General features: G+C 39.3%; 1 non-coding gene and 1 pseudogene across 1 annotated transcript; one reads left to right on the forward strand and one right to left on the reverse strand.

Annotated features, from left to right (window-relative positions):
* Positions 1-1,168: 1,168 nt before the first annotated feature.
* LOC108592082 (keratin, type I cytoskeletal 18 pseudogene) lies at positions 1,169-1,846 on the reverse strand (annotated as a pseudogene).
* Positions 1,847-14,163: 12,317 nt separating this feature from the next.
* LOC118154889 (U6 spliceosomal RNA) lies at positions 14,164-14,270 on the forward strand. The gene has a single exon (XR_004745139.1). It is a non-coding gene; the product is annotated as a U6 spliceosomal RNA (small nuclear RNA).
* The last annotated feature ends 5,462 nt before the right edge of the window (positions 14,271-19,732 follow it).

Consider the following 19,732-nt stretch of genomic DNA (forward strand, 5'->3'; position numbering starts at 1 on the left):
ACTTCTGCATCAAAGCACAGTAGCAAAAGCACATGATATAATATTGTATGAGGTTTCCTTCCCACCTGTTTTTCTTCATTTCAAATAGAAAAGATTAACACATCATAACTTTTTTAACAAACAAGTGAGTATAGTGGTTTTCATACTCAAATCAAACCCAATGTTGTTTTCTGGTTCCAGATAGGCTTTTGCAGAATGTAGTCATTTATAAATTAGTGGAGAAAATGAGCCATGAAGGTCTGTGGGAGTGTGGGGGTCGTGCTTGGGGAGGTATAGGTGATATTTAGAAGGACAACTACCACAGTCAGAGATATCCTAAACACCTCTGGGTGTTTGGGAAGAATTATAAGTATTAAATATACAAAAGGGGAAAAAAGGGGCAAGGTATTGGGTTTGGCCTAAGAACTTCTGATCTGACTCATAGAAACCTGAAAACATTCTAGAGAAGGGGAGGAAGGTGTGTGCCTTGGCAGGATATGAATGCATGCACGTAGGACATAAATCTATTGCTTTGAGAGTGTACTGGAACATTTTCATTCCCTAAATAAGGACGTGAGTGTTACTTGCTATTCTAAGGTGTAAAATGTGCTGAGGGGAAACACTGACTATGTGCTTTTTTTTTTTTTGACCTCTGAACGTTTTATTGGCCTTATGCTCCCCAAAGGGTTTCATGCTTCTGCTAACTTAATGTCTTAGAGCTTTGGTGTCATTGGTCTCAGACACCACTTGGCCATCCACTATCCAATGGGTAGTGGTCTTTTGGATGGTTTGCATGGAGTTGCTGTCCAGGGCATCACCAAAACTGAAGTACTCGCCATCTTCCAACAGGCAGCGATACGTGGCAACCTCAGCCTCCAGCTTGACCTTGGTGTTCAGCAGAGCCTCATACTCCTGGGCCTGGCGCTGTCCCTCTGTCCAGGTCTGTGACAGCTCTGACTCCAGGTGCAGCAGGATCCTGTTGAGCTGTTTCATCGTCAGGGCATAGCGGGCCTCCGCCTCCCTCAGGCTGTTATCCAAGCTGGCCTTCAGATTTCTCATGGAGTCCAGGTCGATCTTCAAGGACTGGACTGTACATCTCAGCTCTGTGAACATCATTTCAGCAGCTCCAATCTCAGCAGACTGTGTGGTGACCACTGTGGTGCTCTCCTCTATCTGTTGAGATCTGTACTTGTCTAGTTCCTCTTGGTTCTTCTGAGCCAGTTCTTGTATTAGGCTCGGATGTCTACCATGATCTTGGCGAGGTCCTGAGATTTGGGGGCATCTACTTCCATGGTCAACCCAGAGATGGCAATCTGGGCTTATAGGCCTTTTACTTCCTCTTTGTGGTTCTTCTTCATGAAGAGCAGTTCCTCCTTGGGAACTTTGATCTCTGTCTCCAGCTGCAGCTGAGTGACACTGGTGTCATCAGTGACCTTGTGGAGCCCATGGATGTCACTCTCCACAGACTGGCACATGGCCAACTCTGTCTCATACTTGACTCTAAAGTCATCAGCAGCAAGATGGGCATTGTCGATCTGCAGAATGATATGGGCATTTTTCCCCAGAATTTGCCAAGATCTGAGCCCTCAGGTCTTCGATGGTCTTGAAGTAATGGCCCCAGTCTCTGACCTGGGGTCCCTTCTTCTCCAGGTGCTCCCGGATTTTGCTCTCCAGCTTCCGGTTCTCAGTCTCCAGGACCCTCACTCTGTCCAGGTAGGAGGCCATGCAGTCGTTTAGGCTTTGCATGGCCTCCTTCTCATTCTGGATGGTTTAGAAAGTGTAACTTAAAATGAAACTACTAGCAACGTAGAAATTTGAATGCTTTGTCGTTGGTCTGTTGCTATTAGGCCTGATTCTTGAATCAGGTGTATCACCAGGTGTGGTGGCTCAGGGCTGTAATTCCAGCACTTTAGGAGGCCATGGCGGGTGGATCACTTGAGTCCAGGAGTTTGAGACCAGCGTGGGCAACATGGTGAAACCCGATCTCTACAAAAAATAGAAAAATTGTTTGGTACATGCCTGTAGTCCCAGCTACTTGGGAGGCTGAGGCAGGAGTATCATGTGAGCCTGAGAGGTGGAGGTTGCAGTGAGCTAGTGAGCTGAGATTGCACCCTTGCAGTCTAACCTGGGCAACGGTGTGAGACTCTGTCTTTAAAAAAAACCCCAAAACCGGCCGGGCGCGGTGGCTCAAGCCTGTAATCCCAGCACTTTGGGAGGCCGAGGAGGGTGGATCACGAGGTCAACAGATCGAGACCATCCTGGTCAACATGGTGAAACCCCGTCTCTACTAAAAATTACAAAAAATTAGCTGGGCATGGTGGTGCGTGCCTGTAATCCCAGCTACTCAGGAGGCTGAGGCAGGAGAATTGCCTGATCCCAGGAGGCGGAGGTTGCGGTGAGCCGAGATCGCGCCATTGCACTCCAGCCTGGGTAACAAGAGCAAAACTCCGTCTCAAAACAAACAAACAAACAAACAAACAAAAAATCCCAAAACCAAAAACATGCCATTGACAAGAATGTGATCAGAAGATCATAAGAGAAGACTATGGTTGGGACTAGAATCCTAAGAATTTCATTAATACTCTATTCTTAAATATTTCATTCAGATGAGTATAAAACACAGCTCTACTTAGTAACAAATGGCTCACATTGAAATTGACCCAGTAGTTCCATAGGCAGGTTTTTGTGGATAAACATAGCAATTAGCCCTTCTCATCTCAAAGCTTGAAACTTACATTTGTTTTATCTGAGTTCCTAACTTAGGAAACAACACTCAGGCCTCTCCAAAAGTATCAAATAAGTGAAAATCACCAGATCACCCACCCAGACAATGAGATGCTAGACCCCTCATTGGTCAGAATTGCTTCCTTAGCTCTCAGTGGTTCCTGTTTTCCCATACAAAGTTACATTTCTTCCCTCCTATATAAACCCATAATTTTAGTTGGCAAAGGAGATAAATTTGAGACTGATCTCCCACCTTCTCAGCTGCAGCACCTGATTAAACTCTTCTTCCCTGGCAATAATTGGCATCTTGGTGATCAGCTTTCTGTGCAGCAAGCAGCAGGACCTAGACCAAACCTTTGGAGTTTTGCTAACAGCATCACAAGAAATTTGATAGGTCGTCCGGGGCTGGTACAAGAGCTGAATCACATGATGAAAACCCAGGCTTTTTCTATCTTCAGATGCCATAGTTTTAGGATTTGGCTGCTGTCCTCAAACTTACAAAGTATCTGCTTCATTTCAGGAATCATATCTATGTAACACTCAGGAAGAAAGGTGAAGGGTCAAAAGCCTTCATGAGCTAGTCTTTTTTTCTTCTGAAAAGTGTGTGTGTGTTTTTTTTTTTTTTGGCAAAATACACTATCCATAAAAAGAATTCAAATAATAAATGTATAATATATGTACACACATATGTGGTTCAAAGTATGATAATGTAATGAAAACCTATAAACACCTATCTTAGAATAAGAAATAGAAAATAACTGTTTTTTTTTTTTTTTTTTTAGACAGAATTTCCCTTTTGTTGGTCAAGCTGGAGTACAATGGCATGATCTTGGCTCACCACAACCTCCACCTCCTGGGTTTAAGCGATTCTTCTGCCTCAGCATCCCAAGTAGCTGGGATTACAGGCATGTGCCACCATGCCCAGCTAATTTTTGTATTTTTAGTAGAGATTGGGTTTTGCCATGTTGGTCAGGCTGGTCTTGAACTCCCAACCTCAGGCATTTTGCCCACCTCGGCCTCCCAAAGTGCTGGGATTACAGGCTTGAACCACTGTGCCCAGCCCAACTGTTTTCTATTGCATGGAAGTTCGCCTATATGGCAAGTTCCTTGCAACCCTCCTCTATTCCATCTCCCTTTCTCCTTCCCAGAGATAAACATTGATTTGTATTTTTATCATTTTCTTGCTTGTCTTTAATGTTAACATATATGTATGCATTTTTAAGCAATACATTTTTTAGTTTTGCATGTTTTGATCTTTAGTAGAATTGTATTCTATGTTTTCTCCCGCAACTGCCTTTTTTGCTCAATATTAGATTTGAGATACTTACCCATACTGATGCTATTCATTTTTGCTGGTACAGCTTTTCCACTGTTTCAATATATCCTTCCACTCTCCAATTTTAGTTGTTTTCTGTTTTTTTTTTTTTTCTATTTTAAAGAATCAGGTTATTATATATCTCCTTGGGCATGAGTGAAAAAAATTCTTTAAAGGCTATATATCTAGGAGAGGAATTGTTGCATTTTAGGTTGTGTTAAATTTCAACTTTTCTAGACAATAGCAAATTGGTTTCTAGTTATTGTGTCAATCCTCTTTCCCATTAGCAATGTTTAGGATTACCTGAAGCTTTTAGGATTTACCTAAAAGTCCTAGAAGAAAACATACAAGAACAGCTTGTTGACATTTGTCTTGGTTATGATTTCTTGGACATGACTCAAAAAGCATAGGCAACAAAAGCAAAAATAGACAAGTGGGACTACATCAAGCTAAAAATCTTCTTCACAGGAAAGGAAACAACAGAATAAAAAGGTAACAAAAAGAATGAGAGAAAATGTTTTTAAACTATACATACGTGCCAGGGGGTTAATTACCAAGATATATAAGAAACTCTTATGACTCAATAACAACAACAAAAAATAGGCAAAAGATTTGAGCAGGCGTTTCTCTAAAGAAGATGTGCAAATTGCCAACAAATATATGAAAAGATGCTCAGTGTCATTAATTATCAGGGAAATGCAAATCAAAACTACAATGAGGTATCATTTCACACCTGTAGGAATGGCTATTATAAAAAAAGTGTTAGTGGGAATATAAAATAGTGCAGAAACGATAGAAAACAATATGGAGAATCCTCAAAACATTATAAATGGAATCATATGATACAGCAATACTACTTCTGGGTTTATATCCAAAATAATTGAAATCAGGATCTTTAGGTGATCAGCACTCCCATGTTCATTGAAGTCTTTTTCCCACGATAACCAAGATATGAAAACAACACAAATATCCATGAACAGATGAATGGATAAAAGAAATATCGTATATACCTACAATGGAATACCATTCAGCCTTAAAAAAGAAGGAAATCCTGCCATTTGTGACAGGGATTAACCTGGAGGACAGTATGCTAAGTGAAATAAACCAGTCACAGGACAAATCCTGCATGATTCTAGCTGTCTAAGGTATTTGTAATAGTCAAACTCATAGAAGCAGGGAATACAATAGCAGTTTTAGGGCCTGGGGCATGGGAGAAGCGGGGAGCTGTTGTCAAAGAGTATAAATTTTTAGTTATGCTAGAGAAATAAGTTATAGAAATCTGCGCAATATTGTGCCTATACTTAATAATGCAGTCTTGTGCACTTAAAAATTGGTTAAGAGGATAGATCCCATATGTTTGTGCTGCAAAAAGCAAAAGAAATCAAACAAAAGCAAATGGACACAAGAAAACTCTGGGCAGTGTTGGATACGTCTATTATCTTAATTGTGATGATATCACAGGTGTTTGCATTTGTTCAAACTCATCAATCTTGCCTGCATTAAATATGTCTAGTTCTTTGTATATCAATTATACCTCAATACAGTTGTTAAGAAAGAGTCCCTTTTCCCCACATCGTTGCTAATGCAATTCATTTAATTGTTACTAGTCTGATGGGTATAAAAGAGTATCTTGATATGTTTTACTTCATCTTCTTCAGATTACAAATGAGGTGGAGTATATTTTATTTTTTAAATTATTTATGTTTTCTCATGTAAAATTCCTAAGATCTATTATTCACTTTTTTTTCTGTGTTTTTTTTTTTTCCTCTCTATTTCTTCTTTACTTTAAGGAGTTCTTTATATTTTCTGAATTCTGGTTCTTTGTTATTTCCATTTTGTGACTTACCTTTACATGATCTTTGTGATGTCTTCTTAGCTAAGATAAAGTTGATAATTTCTGCTCAAACTCTTTTGAGTTTGCGTGTTTGGGCCCCATTTAAAAAAATCTTTCTCTTACCTGCGATCATAAACATGTTTTTTTCTAAAGGTTTTTAAGTTTGTCTTTCACATATAAGTCCACAATCTATTTGAAACTGATTTTTGAAGGTAATGTGAAGTTGGGATTCACTTTTATTTTTTTCCATGTAGATCTTCATTTGTTCCACCGTTTTGCTGATGTGTAATGCCACCCACATATGGATGTGGGTCTACTTATGGACTCTCTATTTTGTTTCAGTTAACTCTATTTTGTTGACCTAAATCTGACTTCCTCTAATAACTATGACTTCCTAATAAATCTTGCTTTCTGATGGTCCTTGTCAGGAGTACTTTGGCTGTTTGTTTTATATAAATTTTAGAGTTAACTTATCAAGTTCTATGAAAAATCTTATTGGTATTCGATTGGAATTCCATTAGGTCAACTTGGGGAGAATTTATATATACATGTTTATTTATACATTAAGTTTTCAGATCTAAATATGTAGCATATCTTTGTACATATTTAAAACTATACTACTTTAAAAAGAATTCAAATACGTTATCTAGGAATATATTTGGAAAAATATATATGAAAATTTCAAGAAGAAAGTTAAAAAACTTTACTGAAGACATATTAATATTTTGTTTCTGTTGTACAGTAACACAATTGACTTTTATACATTGGTTTTATATCCAACAATCTTTTGTCTAATCCTCTTTTTAATTATGATAGTTTTTCTGCATATTCTTTTGGATTTTTTTGTAGATGTGCTTTTCCAGTGAAGTATGCTCACTTTGGGTCCTATTTGTTAAGTATTAAAAAAAATGAACATTGAACTAAAATAAGTATTTTTTCTTCACCTTTTTATTTTTAAAGTGAATCTTATGGCTTTTCTAATTTTAATCTATTAACATGGTTGTGATGACCGTGGAAACACACATTAAGCAGACATCCTGATGCAGGGAACACAAGTGCCTGATGACCCAGCTGCTACCCTACTGGATAGCACTGTGTTCACGCTGAGGCCAAACTTCCTGTGGGCTGCTCCTCTTAGGGACACAGGCCCCCTTCATGGGGAACTTTGGCTTGCAAACTCTTATGTTGGCATGTTTAATGTGCTATTATTTACTGTGAGGTATATATTTAAGTTTATTTATTCTTAGGCACTGAGTAGCACCACTGGACTTTTGTTGGAAGTCTCAGTCTCCTAAAAGAAACAACTGATAAGTGTTTTCTCTTTTTAAAAAACAGATTTATTGATTATTCAATCTTCCAGGCAACAAAGAATAAAATGAGAAGAATCATGTCTCTGAAATAATTGATCAGGAATGAATATATAATTGCTGTGAAAGTGAAGCCAACATTGGGAGAAACAGTGATTATACCCATTTTAGAGGCCACGGACTAGCCAATGAGGACAATATTGGGTTTGTCCTACATATGAAAACTCATTTCAAAATATTTTTTCGGGTTTCTCATGCCCAGAGACTCCAAAAGGGTAAGTAATACAAAGTGGATGAACATTTCTTAAAATGAAATCTTGAGAATGTGTTGAAAATTGTTACAATGAGGAAGAAGTGGAAACAACTAACAGAGACAGTGAAATGGTAGAGATGCTTGCTGGTGAGCTCAGAGTTCAAAAGGACACATACAAGCGATGGAAGATGAGAAAGCAGCCAAATGTCACTGGGTCATCAGTTCTTATATTTTTTCTCATGGTGTTTTCCCTTTTCCACTATCTCTGTTTGAGAAAGAAAGTGACCCCAAGTTTCCTTGTCTCAGAAGAGATTTGTAGTGTGGTAAGATATGTAAAAGACTTTCTAGTTTTTGTTTCCAAGAATTTGAGCCTTTTGGAGTCTTTAAGCAAAAAGGAAGACAGCTTTCTTGGGTAGGGGCAGAGTGTCTAGGGAGCACAGGACTTTCCCAACTTGGAAAGAGATTGCCTGTAGAATGGTAGGAGGAAGAATAGTTTGTAGGGGCCTTGAGTAGCGGTCACCTGTGCACTGTATACTGGCTGTGCTGGTTCAAAGCCATATCCCATGATTTTCTAGCCCAGAGTTTACTACTAGGCAAGAGCTTATACACATTTTTAAATTGTGTGAGATTCTGAATTCTGGAATGAAATAACTTGTGAGGAATTCTAAGGATAACACAAAGAACTTTTGAAGAGCTTCCTAACAGGAGAGAAAGGAGGGAGAGCCTATTTGGCCAGGTTGGTGTATCAGATGACACTAAAAAGAGAGAGTCACTCCATTCTGATTTTATTTCCCTGTTTTTCAGAACTGGGGCATGTGAAATAAACTTACCTTTCAACTGAGGCATGCAAAGGAAACATGGCTAAGAGAATTCCTCAGGCTAAGTGTGTTGGTTAGTCTTCATCTCTACCCTTCTCTGTTACATGGGCTCTCTTGCTAATTGCCTTCTTGTTGGGTTTGGCCAGTGGGAAGCACTGGTGGGCAGTTCAGAGCTGGATGAGAGAGAGGCTGGGGTGTTTCTTTGCAGCACCCTCCCCGGTTTTGGTGTCTCATTCCTTTACATCAGTGGACCCTCCTCCTGTTCCAGTTCTAGTATGCACACAGTTCTAGCAACAACACTTCCTTTTCCTGCCCTTTGGGCTTAAGGGGCTGTGCTGGCTATTCTTTGCTCTTCTGAATCCATTCACCCCACTCTTCCACCTTGCTCTGTGCCCAGGTGGCTCTCCTGTATGGACTTTACTAAAAGCCTCCCTTTTCTTCTGGCATCCAAGCGGGCTTGGCCAATAAGAGGCATCAGCAGGATGTCAGAGCGAGGACAGTGAGATTGGCATTCATTCCCCTGTCTTCACATACCTCTCATACCCGCTCCCCAACAATGCTGGGTTGGCTCTGGACTGTCGGCCTCTACCAAAGGCTGTCAGGGCTGTCTCATACTACAATCTCTGTGGATTCTAAGAACAGTTTCCAGCACTTACTCATTCAGACCCAGGGATATTCACTTCCCCGTCCTTACTCCCCCAAGATATTGAGCCATCACTTTTTATATATCATAAATATTGCCCACAGCTTTGTAAGTGGTCCCCTTCCTTAATTACCTAAAGTGGGTCATCTAGTTCTTTCTGCCCCCCTAAATCATTCAGTCTTAACCACCTTTCCATTGTCTCTGGGTGCTGCGCCATCCCTGTTTCCTTAACTCTGTCCATATCCCTATAACTGGTCTTCTATTAAAGTCTCTTCATGTTATCCCTCTGGGGAAAGAAGGGGGATTCTATGTCTTGACTGATACACTAAGTGAGGACATGATTAGACCTTCACTTGCTGCATTAAGGGTATTTACATTCTCAACCACAGATGGATTAGAACTCAGAACTGGAGTCACTTGTATTAGCACTCTCAAAATATCAATGATTCTGTAAAAGCCGTGGAGGCTAGGAAACATGATAGGGAACTAGAGATGAGCAGCTGTGGTACGCGAAGTCCCCCAAAGGGAGAGAAAAGTGGCTTCCAGCAAATTAAATGCCAGAACAAATTCTTAAGCAGGTATTTTATGATTACTTAGAGAAGTAGTCATCACCAAGAGGTCAGCAGAATTATTCAGTAAGAAAGGAGTAAACAAACATTTTACATCTTTCATAAGATCTTCAGTCTAAAGAGATAGAGAATCATTGGTCCATAACATACATGGATTTCAAGTAAAATTCGATGAAATATCTCATGATATTTTAGAGAAGAAGTGGATACTGGCTGAGACATATTTGGATGGATCAAGTGACAGTTTGAATACTTGCATCCAATGATAACTAATTGGTCAGTTTCATGCTGGAAGCAAATCTCCTGAGGTCTTCTCTATGGCTTTGTTTTCAGCCTTTTAAAAGAACTTTCACTGGACACTGATTTGAATGAGCATACAGAATGCACCTTTGTTATCCACCAATTTTACAAATTGTGGGAAAGCAGATAATATTCTGGGTTATAAAATCATGATTTGAAATTACCTCAACCAGTTGGAACTTTAGACTTAAAAATGAAAGATAAAACACACTAGAGAGAGGCATAAGGATTGGAAGGGAAGAAACAAAATGTCATCATTCACAGATAACATGGCTGCATATGTAGAAAATCCAAAAGAATCTACAGACAAATTATATTGATATGTGACTTTGGCAGGGTCTCTGGATATAAGACATAGATACAAAAATCATTGTATTTTTATATACCAGCAACAAACAAATAGAAAATGAAATGTCATTTGCAACAGCATGAAAACCATTAACTACCTAGATATACATTTAACAAAAGACATGCAAGATGCTTACCCTAAACATTACAAAACATTATTCACAGAAAATTAAAGAATGCCTAAATTATTGGAGGAAGAGATCAGACTAATGGGTTGGAAGACTCAGTATTATAAAGAAGTGAGTTCTGGCCTGGCGTGGTAATCCCAGCACTTTGGGAGGCTAAAGTGGGCAGATCACCAGAGGTCAGGAGTTCAAGACCAGCCTGGCCAACATGGTGAAACTCTGTCCCTACTAAAAAATAAAAAAAAATTAGGTGTGATAGCGGGAACCGTAATCCCAGCTACTCAGGAGGCTGAGGCAGGGAGAACTACTTGAACCCAGGAGGGGGAAGTTGCAGTGAGCTGAGGTCACCTGACTCTACTCCATCCTGGGTGACACAGCAAGACTCTGTCTCGGGATGGCAGTGGGGGAAAGAAGTGAGTTCTACACAAATAAATGTATGGATTCAACAAAACTTTGGTCAGAACACCACAGATTATTTTGCAGAGATTGCCCAGATAGTTCGAAAATACATATGGAAGTACAAACAACCCAGAATAGTAAAAGCATTTTAGAAGCAGAGCAAAATTGGAGGATATACATCATAGATATATCAGGCTGATTAAAATATGTGGTATTGGCAAAGGAGAGGCAAAATGACCAAAAGGAACAGAATAGAAAGATTAGAAACAGAATCCACACATGCATTTTGCCTGACTTATGACAAAAACGTCCCTCAATGCAATACAGAAAGGATGATAATTTCAGTAAAAGGTGTTGGGTCAATGGCTATCCAAACGAAAAAAGTCTATTTTGATTTCTGTCTCATACTATGCCCCCAAATTTTGCTCCCGCTGGGTTGTCAGTTTAAATTTTAACAGTAAAACAATAAAGTTTTTAAAAGGAAATTTAGTAGAAATTTAAGAAAAAAATTGGTTAATTTTGTTTTATCACATATACCATTAAGAGAATGAAGAGGCAGTATAATTACATAATAGAGTGTTTTCTAACAACAAAAATGAACCAACAATAGCCACACAAGACATTGTGGATGAAACTTACAAATCTAGTACTGAGCAAGAGAGTACACACAGCATGATTCTGTTTATGTAAAACACAAAAACATAAAAATTAATCTGTGCTTCTAGAAGGCAGATAGTGGCTGACAGAGGATGCAAAGGGGCTTCTGAGGTGCTGGTTACATTCTCCTTTTTGTTAGTTAGACATGTGTCTTCAGTGTGTGAAAATTTGTTGAATTAATTCACTTATGATATGGCACTTTTCTGTAGATACACAATTCATGAATAAAAATTTTAAAAGTGGCTGGGTACGGTGGCTCATGTCTGTAATCCCAGCACTTTGGGAGGTTAAGGCAGGAGGATCACGAGGTCAGGAGTTTGAGACCAGCCTGGCCAATATGGTGAAACCCCATCTCTACTAAAAATATGAAAATCAGACAGATGTGGTGGTGCATGCACCTGTAATCCCAGCTACTTGGGAGGCTGAGGCAGAAGAATCGCTTGAACTGGGAGGCGGAGGTTGTAGTGAGCCGAGTTCATGCCACTGCACTCCAGCCTGGGCAACAGGGTGAGACTCAGTCTCAAAAAAAATTTTTTTTTAAGTTAATAAAAATAAATACAAAGTTTTGAATTAACACACAAGCAAATGAATTGCACAAGTAGCAGTCTGGGGAATTTAGCTACAATAAACAGACTCAGAATTTTCAGTATTTTAAAGAGTAAACATTTATTTCTCATTTATGCAAAGTCTGATGGGAAGCCTACCTTCATGTGGAATATGTCCTCCAAGGTATCTGCAGCAGGGGAAGAAAGGAATGAAAGAGACATAGTGGCTCTTAACTGCCTTGACTCAGGAGTGACACATGCCCCTGAAACTACGAATGCGGCCCCAGCCAAACTGAGGGAGGCTGGGAAGTGCAGGAAAGCAAATGGGATATTTGGTGAACACTGACTGTGTCACACTTAGCTTGATGACAGTTGGCTTGAAAAATACTGCAGTGTTTTTAGTTAACTACAAATGTAGCTTGTGCCACCTGTGTATGTGTAATGTGGTTGCTAGGCATAAGGCAACTTTGGAAAGCACTGGAAAAAAATAAATATGGTACTCAGGAAAAAAACAACAACAGCAAAAGAAGGAAGGAGTTTTCCAGTTTTATTCCATCAGGGTCAGGTCACATTTGAATAATTGTGTTCATTTCTGGATAGCATCTTTAAAAAATGACATTGACAGGCTAGCGCATGTCCAGAGAATGTAACTACAAAGATATATTAGCCATGGCAGACTAGGATATATTTCAGTGATAAATAAACCCTCAAGTCTTTTTGTTTGTTTGTTTGAGACAAGGTCTTGCTCTTTCACCCAGGCTGAAGTGCAGTGGCATGATCATGGCTCACTGCAGCCTTGACCTCCTGGGCCCAAGCTTACCCTCTCACCTTAGCCTCCCAAGTAGCTGGGACTACAAGTGAGCCACCACATCCAGCTAATTTTTAAATTTTTTGTGGAGATGGGGATCTTGCTATGTTGCTCAGGCTGGTTTCAAACTCCTGAGCTCTGGCAGTCCTCCCATCCTTAGCCTCCCAAAGTGCTGGGATTACAGGTGTGAGCCACTGCACCTGGCCCAATCCAGAAGTGTTAATGGCTTAATACAACACTCATGTTATAGTCTGACATGTGCATAAGAGGTAGCCTTCTATGTGCTGACATAGGGATTCGAGCTTCTTCCATTTCACAGATTCCATGCCTCTTAGTGCATCCTGAGAATTTTCCATAGGATCCTCTGTGCTAAGCAAGCCAATGAGTGAAAGAGATCAAGGAAGATCTCATAAGACATATGGCTGGGCATAGAAGTAGCACACATACACTTAATCTCGTTTTATTGGCCAAAACCCAGTCACATGCCCCAATCTAATGGCTAGGGTATTCTTGTATGCCCACGAAGAGGAAATGGATTGGGGAGTGTCTAGTTAGCTCTGCCACAAATGGTGACAGATCCAAAGTTATTTGGGACACAGTTGAAGGAAGTAGATAAAGTCAAACTGGAAAAAAATGATACCTCTTCTCAAATATATGAAAGGAAGCACACAATAGAGTCTTCAAATATTTAAAGTGCTGTTGTGTGGAAGAAGGAATATACTTATTCTGGATAGCTTCTGAAGGCAGAACTAGGAAGAAAGAGTGGGACAAATGAGACAAATTTTTATCTGTTTAGTATAAGAAAGAACTTGCTGTCAATAGAGCTGTTCATCTCAGAGCAGATTACTTTGTGAGTACTAATAAATACTATTTTATTAAGTTCTTACTATGTGCTAAATTCTTTTTTTTTTTTTTTTTTTGAGATGAAGTCTTGTGCTGTCACCCAGGTTGTAGTGCAGTGGCCCAATTTCGGCTCACTGCAACCTCTGCCTCCTAGGTTCAAGTGATTCTCCTGTCTCAGCCTCCTGAGTAGTAGCTGGGACTATAGGTACATGCCACCATGCCCAACTAATTTTTTGTATTTTTAGTGGGGACGGGGTTTCACCTTGTTAGCCAGGATGGTCTCAATCTCCTGACCTCATGATCCACCCTCTTAGGCCTCCAAAAGTGCTGGGATTACAAGCATGAGCCACTGCACCCAGATACTTCTTAAACCATTTAGTTGTAATAACTACTCTTGAAATAGTACTACTAATGTCTGTACGTTGCAGATGAACAAGCAGGTCCTAGAGATTGTGTAATTTACCTAATGATACACATATAGTAAGAGGCAGGGCCAGGATTTGAATCCTGGTCTTTCTGAATCCAAAGTGTGTGTACTTAAACCTTAAGCCATACTACCCTTAAGGAATTTTGCTTTTAGGTAGTGTGGATAATAACAGTTCAGTAGGGATATTTCAAAGAGGATTTCTTCATTGTGTTTGAGTTGAACTGAAATGGAAGCTGTCTCATGACAGGTCTGTGTAAAGAAACTTCTGGGTGCTCACTTCAGCAGCACATACATTAAAACTGGAATGATACAGAGAAGACTAGCATGGTCCCTGTGCAAGGATGACATGCAAATTGGTGAAGGGTTCCATATTTTTACCACCTGAATTTTGTAAAAATAAAAATAAATAAAATAAAACAATTTAAAAAGAAACTTCTGTGGGCATTGCAAGGCTCTGTTAAGTAACTAGTGCTTTGATGTTGGGTGCCGAGGAAAGCAGAGGACTCATACAGGGAAGCAAAGTTAAGCAAAATTCGTTGCTGTTCCAACTAAAACTTCGCCGTGAGTGTGTGGTTGCCCTAAGTGATTAATAAACAGTGGGAAGTTTGGGGGTGAAAATGACTCATGGGGCCACCTTCTATGCATGAAGGTTTGGCCACCACCAAAGCAAATCTTGATGTGACCACTGCCAGGAATATTGCTGGGCTTCAGCTGGATGCTCAACATCTCCCCCTACAGGAGTCAGAGACACAAATCCTCTGCTTGTATTGGCTCTAGAAATTTGTTTAGTTGACAGTCGTGTAGAAGCAGGCGCTGGCAGCCTTAGTAATTTTGTCAGGTAGCCATGGAGACGCTGCGTTGCTTCAGAAATTCATAGTCTACAAAGGGCAAGAGGATTCTGGGATTCTGAAAGCATTGGAAGCGCATCATAACTCCCTGTCTCTGGCTTGCATTTGTAAAAGTAGATGAGCAAAACAAATATAACCAGACCCAAGTATCCAAACTGATAAGAGACTCATCGGACAGAACACAGTACTACTAGTCCTGCATCCTACAACAAGCAAGTTCTTAATCTTGACTCAAGTGGCCATTCAGGAATTACTACATGCCAAGAATACAACACTGCAAAAAAATGCTCTCTAGTTAGTAAAAATTTATACCCTGTCTAAAGTGGTTCAGAAGTCACTGGCTATGTCATTTAAATGTGAAAGAAAACAGAATTCACCCAAAAGGAGAAGAAAGAGTAAATGTATTTGGAGCACAGAATTGAACAGATTGCCACACTTGGGCAAGAAAATTGCTACAAGATTTCCAGTAGCTAAAGCTGTAAGAGAAACACAGTTATATATTTTTCATTTTCTGACAACAGGAAGCAAATAAATCCAACAGCAGATAGATTTTTTTCCTGCAAATAAATGAAATCACAAATGAATGGTATGGGTTCTTATATAAAATGCAGAGATTTATGGAGTGAACAGAATCTTAACTTCAGTATCAAAGATACTGAAATGAGCCCTCAGATGCCTCTTGAATCAGCCATCCATAAAGACAGAGAACATAACTTTAAGTAACAGTGAAGTCATTTTTGTAACAGGCTCTTTGACACTGTGCAGAATTCTTTTTCCAAGGTTTAAGTTAATAAAGGGATAGAACTGTGAAACTCTATATCAGGTATTCTCAAGCTTTAATGAATTACTTTGATTAAAAAGTGGATGCTTGGTCCCCTTTCCCAGAGCTTTGGATTCAGTAGGCCGGGAGAAGCGTCCAGAAATCTGCATTTTTAACTCTTACCGCACCAAGTGTTTGAGATGGAGGTGGTCTGTAGGTCGGATTTTGAGAAACACAGATGGAACGACGTAAGTGGACTTTGGGCAGGTGTTAGGCCAAGATCTGTTTGCAGTGGGTGGGAAATTAGCTGGAGGCATTTCACAACCTCTGTGGAGCTGAGGCTCATTTGGAAGAAGGGCTCAAGTTCTCATGTGGGCCAGGAACTGCACTAGATGCTTGCATATACTGACTCATTTAAAGAACCTTGGAGCCACAGGCAGCACCTCTCTTCACAACACATTACATTTGATGTCTATTTAAATTGTCTACCATGAATTGCTTAGAGCAAAAGCTTACTATAACATTCTAGTTACAGAATTATGTGAGCATGGTAGTATGTCCAGAATCCCAGGAATGTTAAGTGTATCCCTAGATGACCCCATTTTTTCTGTTGCATGCAGTTATGAAACATCGTTTAAAACTTGTGTCCCCATGAAAAGAATTTGTGCTTTGAAGTTCTTCCTACATCTGAGAAATCTAAACATGCCAGTGGTCATCATAAAGTCACCCTACGGGCCTGAGGAGGATGTGGGTGTGCACGAGTGATGGGCAGGGAAGCTGGGGACAGGATCAGAGAGCTCCTTCCATTTTTCCCATTGCTGGTCACCAGAGGTTGTGGCTGGTTTGAGAACAGAAACAAAACCAGCAAGCAAAAACTCACCTGGCTTTTTCGGTTAAAGAATGGTTAACTTTTTAGGCTTGATGTTGGTGTACATCTCTGTTCATGATAGGATACAGGTAAGAGGGCAGGGATAAGAGGGAAAAACCATAATTGCTTCCAAGAGCCTAAACCAAGGACACATCTTCATGGTGGTGTACCATGAAGCCTTTGAAGGTCCACATAAGACACTTTGAAGCCATGAATCTTACTCGTTTATTAAAAAAAATTGTTGTACCAGAGCATAGACATCTATCTTGGGGCAAAGTTTCAGAAAATAAGTAGTTCAGTTTTCTGGATTCAGAACAATCAAAGGCTAGACAATGGCAATCAATAACAATTTGAAAAGTTAAAAATCTTATCAGCCATTCAGGTGTTTTTACATTATGAAACAATTGGAACATTTTTTTCTCCTTCATTAAATGGCTGATTTAACAGCTGTTTCAACTCAAAACTCTTATTTTGAGTATTTCTTATTCAACATTTGGCCCTGATAATATTATCAATTCTAAAGTGCTAAGACTGTGTTTAAATCAACTGAAATATTTTGGTTATGTTTTATTTATGGGACTTCTCTGCTTGTCTTTTAACCTCCTAATAGCAGGCAGCCAAATTATTAGCTCATCTATTTTGGCAGAATGAAACAATTCATAGTTTAAAGAGCTTGGGAAAGGTAAAACTTCTGAGCAATCATAACAACGTCCAGCTTAGAATGCTGTTTGTGTACTTTCTATAGGATGTGTAGCTTTATCCTGTGGGAGGATTTCCTTCATTTGAATCCCCAAGGCTTCTGACTGATTTCCCTCTTCCTTTGGTGCTGTTTGTGTTTAAAAAATAATGCCTAAGGGAAAGATAACCATCGTTCTGTTGCTTTGTGGACACATGCATTCTCATACAATTTCTGTTCCCTCTTCCTTGTCAGTGATGAGATGAGGAATTGAGTGTAAGCACATCAGAATTGCACAGTAAGTGGTCAGGAGTCTTTCAAATAGCACTAAAAGAGGCTGAATTGCCAGTGAGGAAGGCGCAGCTGGAAGCTAGATATTGCATCATCTGGCCTTCCTCTGCTGAACAAAGAAAATTATTTTGTGAAGTATGTACAGATGCTCTTATTTCAAGTGACATAATGCATTTGTTTCAATGGAGGTTTTCAATCTGCAACTTTGAAACTTTTCTCAGTATGGAAAACCCCATGACAATTCATTGTACCCTGGGGTTCATCTGAAAGAAAATCACTGGATCTTAAAGCCAAACCAGCAATTTGGTTATCATTTTTCTGGGATGTTTCCATTTAATGTTACAAGGCAGAGATTCTGCATTTATGTCAAAAGGGAAGAACCAGAAAAAGCCTTTCTATAGGCCATGAAATTAGTTATGCTTTGTGATTTTAAATCCATACAGACCACTATAATTCAAGTGTTTAAATTGTATATTCTTAGAAATTGTGAATTTTAAAGAAGAGCAATCATCAATATCGGCTTCTAAAATCAAAGCTAATTTAGTCATTTATTTATGACTACCAGGTTGAAGATTCCTTTGAAAATCCTATTTCATACAGAGCAATGAAAACAGATGACAAAATCTAAACATTTTCATGTTTATCTAAAGATTGGTGGTAAATATATTGCTGGATTTTTTTTATCACCATGAATTAATTGCTCAAGAAATAACCTCCAGATTTAATAAAGGAAAAGAAGAGGTTCTCCATGAGCCAGTTAAAATCATGGATGTGCCCCATACTCACCTCTGTCAGGTAGCAAGGTGCTTATGGAGAGTAGAGCCACACATTGTTTAAGCAGGCCAAGCAATTGAAAAAGTGTAAAAGGAGAAGGTTGTCTCAGCTAAGTCACTAGCGTTTTTCTAACTCAGAATCTTAGAGGAATTTCTCTGCACATCTCTTGTCCTTTACTTGACAGACCAAAATAAACTAAGAAACCAGGAAGAGTTTGTTCAGATTTTTTAGTTTCTTTTCAGTTCCCCAGTTTCTCAGAATTGAAGGCCAACAGTATTCCTTCCATAGGATACAATTTCTCTTCCCTCTTCCTTGTCAGTGATGAGACGAAGAATTGAGTGTAAGTAAATCAAAACTGCACAATAAGTGGTTATGAGTCCAGTTGAGAAGGTCAAAATAAACCGAGATACCAGGCAGAGTTTGTTCAGGTTTTTTAGTTTAGTTTCAGTTTCCCAGTTTCTCAGAATTGAAGGCCAACAATATGTCCTCCACATGAGGATTCACCTCTCTACCCCTTCATATCTCTTTAGCTTCATTGCCTACTCTAGTAAACAAGCGTTGCACTGGAGTCAGGCGGACTTAACTAATCAACCAGAATATATTTATGACCTACTCCTCCAATGTCCTGTGCCAGGCATTGTGGGGCTCATATAGAAGAACCTGGATTTTTACAGTCCTCAACAGGGTCGTTTTGCTCTAGCCCAGCCAGTTCACTTGCTGTCCATGCCCAGGACTTAAATCCCTCCTTCTGGAAACTGATTACGCTTTCTACCTGGAATACCTTCCCCGTGCCACTCTGGCAGTTCCTAGCCTTCAAGTATAGCTCAAGATTAACTCCTCTCACTAACCCCACTTTGATTTTTCTGTGTCATCTCTTCAATTATGCATGAAAACTCTTACTTTGTAAGAGTCCCTATGAACTCCTTGAACATGGAGACCACAATTTATTCATGTACCAAGAAGAGCCCAGGAAGAAAAACCATAAAATGGCAGATACATACCTTCATTTATTTTCGGTGAAAGGATTGGTCTAAAAAACTGGCCTGCCATTATTGGAAATAGAAAAGCATTAATCTCTTCAAAGAACGTCATGTTGCCCATTGACCAAAGGGATGGAAAACAAAACAAAACAAAACAAAACAAACACCATGTGCCCTGATTTCCTTATCGCTTTTCCACATAATAGTGTTTTGCTTGAGGAGATAATGATAAGAAACCTCTAAGAATTTGGTTATTTTTTACAAATTTGCTTTTTGTTGATCCCAACATACAAATATATCAGTATCTATGGATTTTTTTCACACTTTGACATAATCCCCTAAACTCTTTAGGAGTTTTCTGCTCTCTGATTAGGAAGTATTTATTTAAAATATCAATTTTTTTGAATGAACTTAGTGGAATTATGAAGTACAATTTTAGACCAACTTGTAACAAAACAAAATGCCAGACCTTAAAAATAATCCTTTAATCTTGAACTTAGGGTCTAGACTTTCTTTGTTTCCTTCCTCATTTTCCCTTCCTGTAGCTGGCTGGATGCCTTGACCATTTACATAATATATTAAGGTCAGTTTATTTTGACCGATACTAAAGGTAGACTTGAACCTTGTAATTGATGATAATA

Source organism: Callithrix jacchus, chromosome 6 (genome assembly GCF_049354715.1).
Source record: "Callithrix jacchus isolate 240 chromosome 6, calJac240_pri, whole genome shotgun sequence".
Taxonomy (NCBI): domain Eukaryota; kingdom Metazoa; phylum Chordata; class Mammalia; order Primates; family Cebidae; genus Callithrix; species Callithrix jacchus.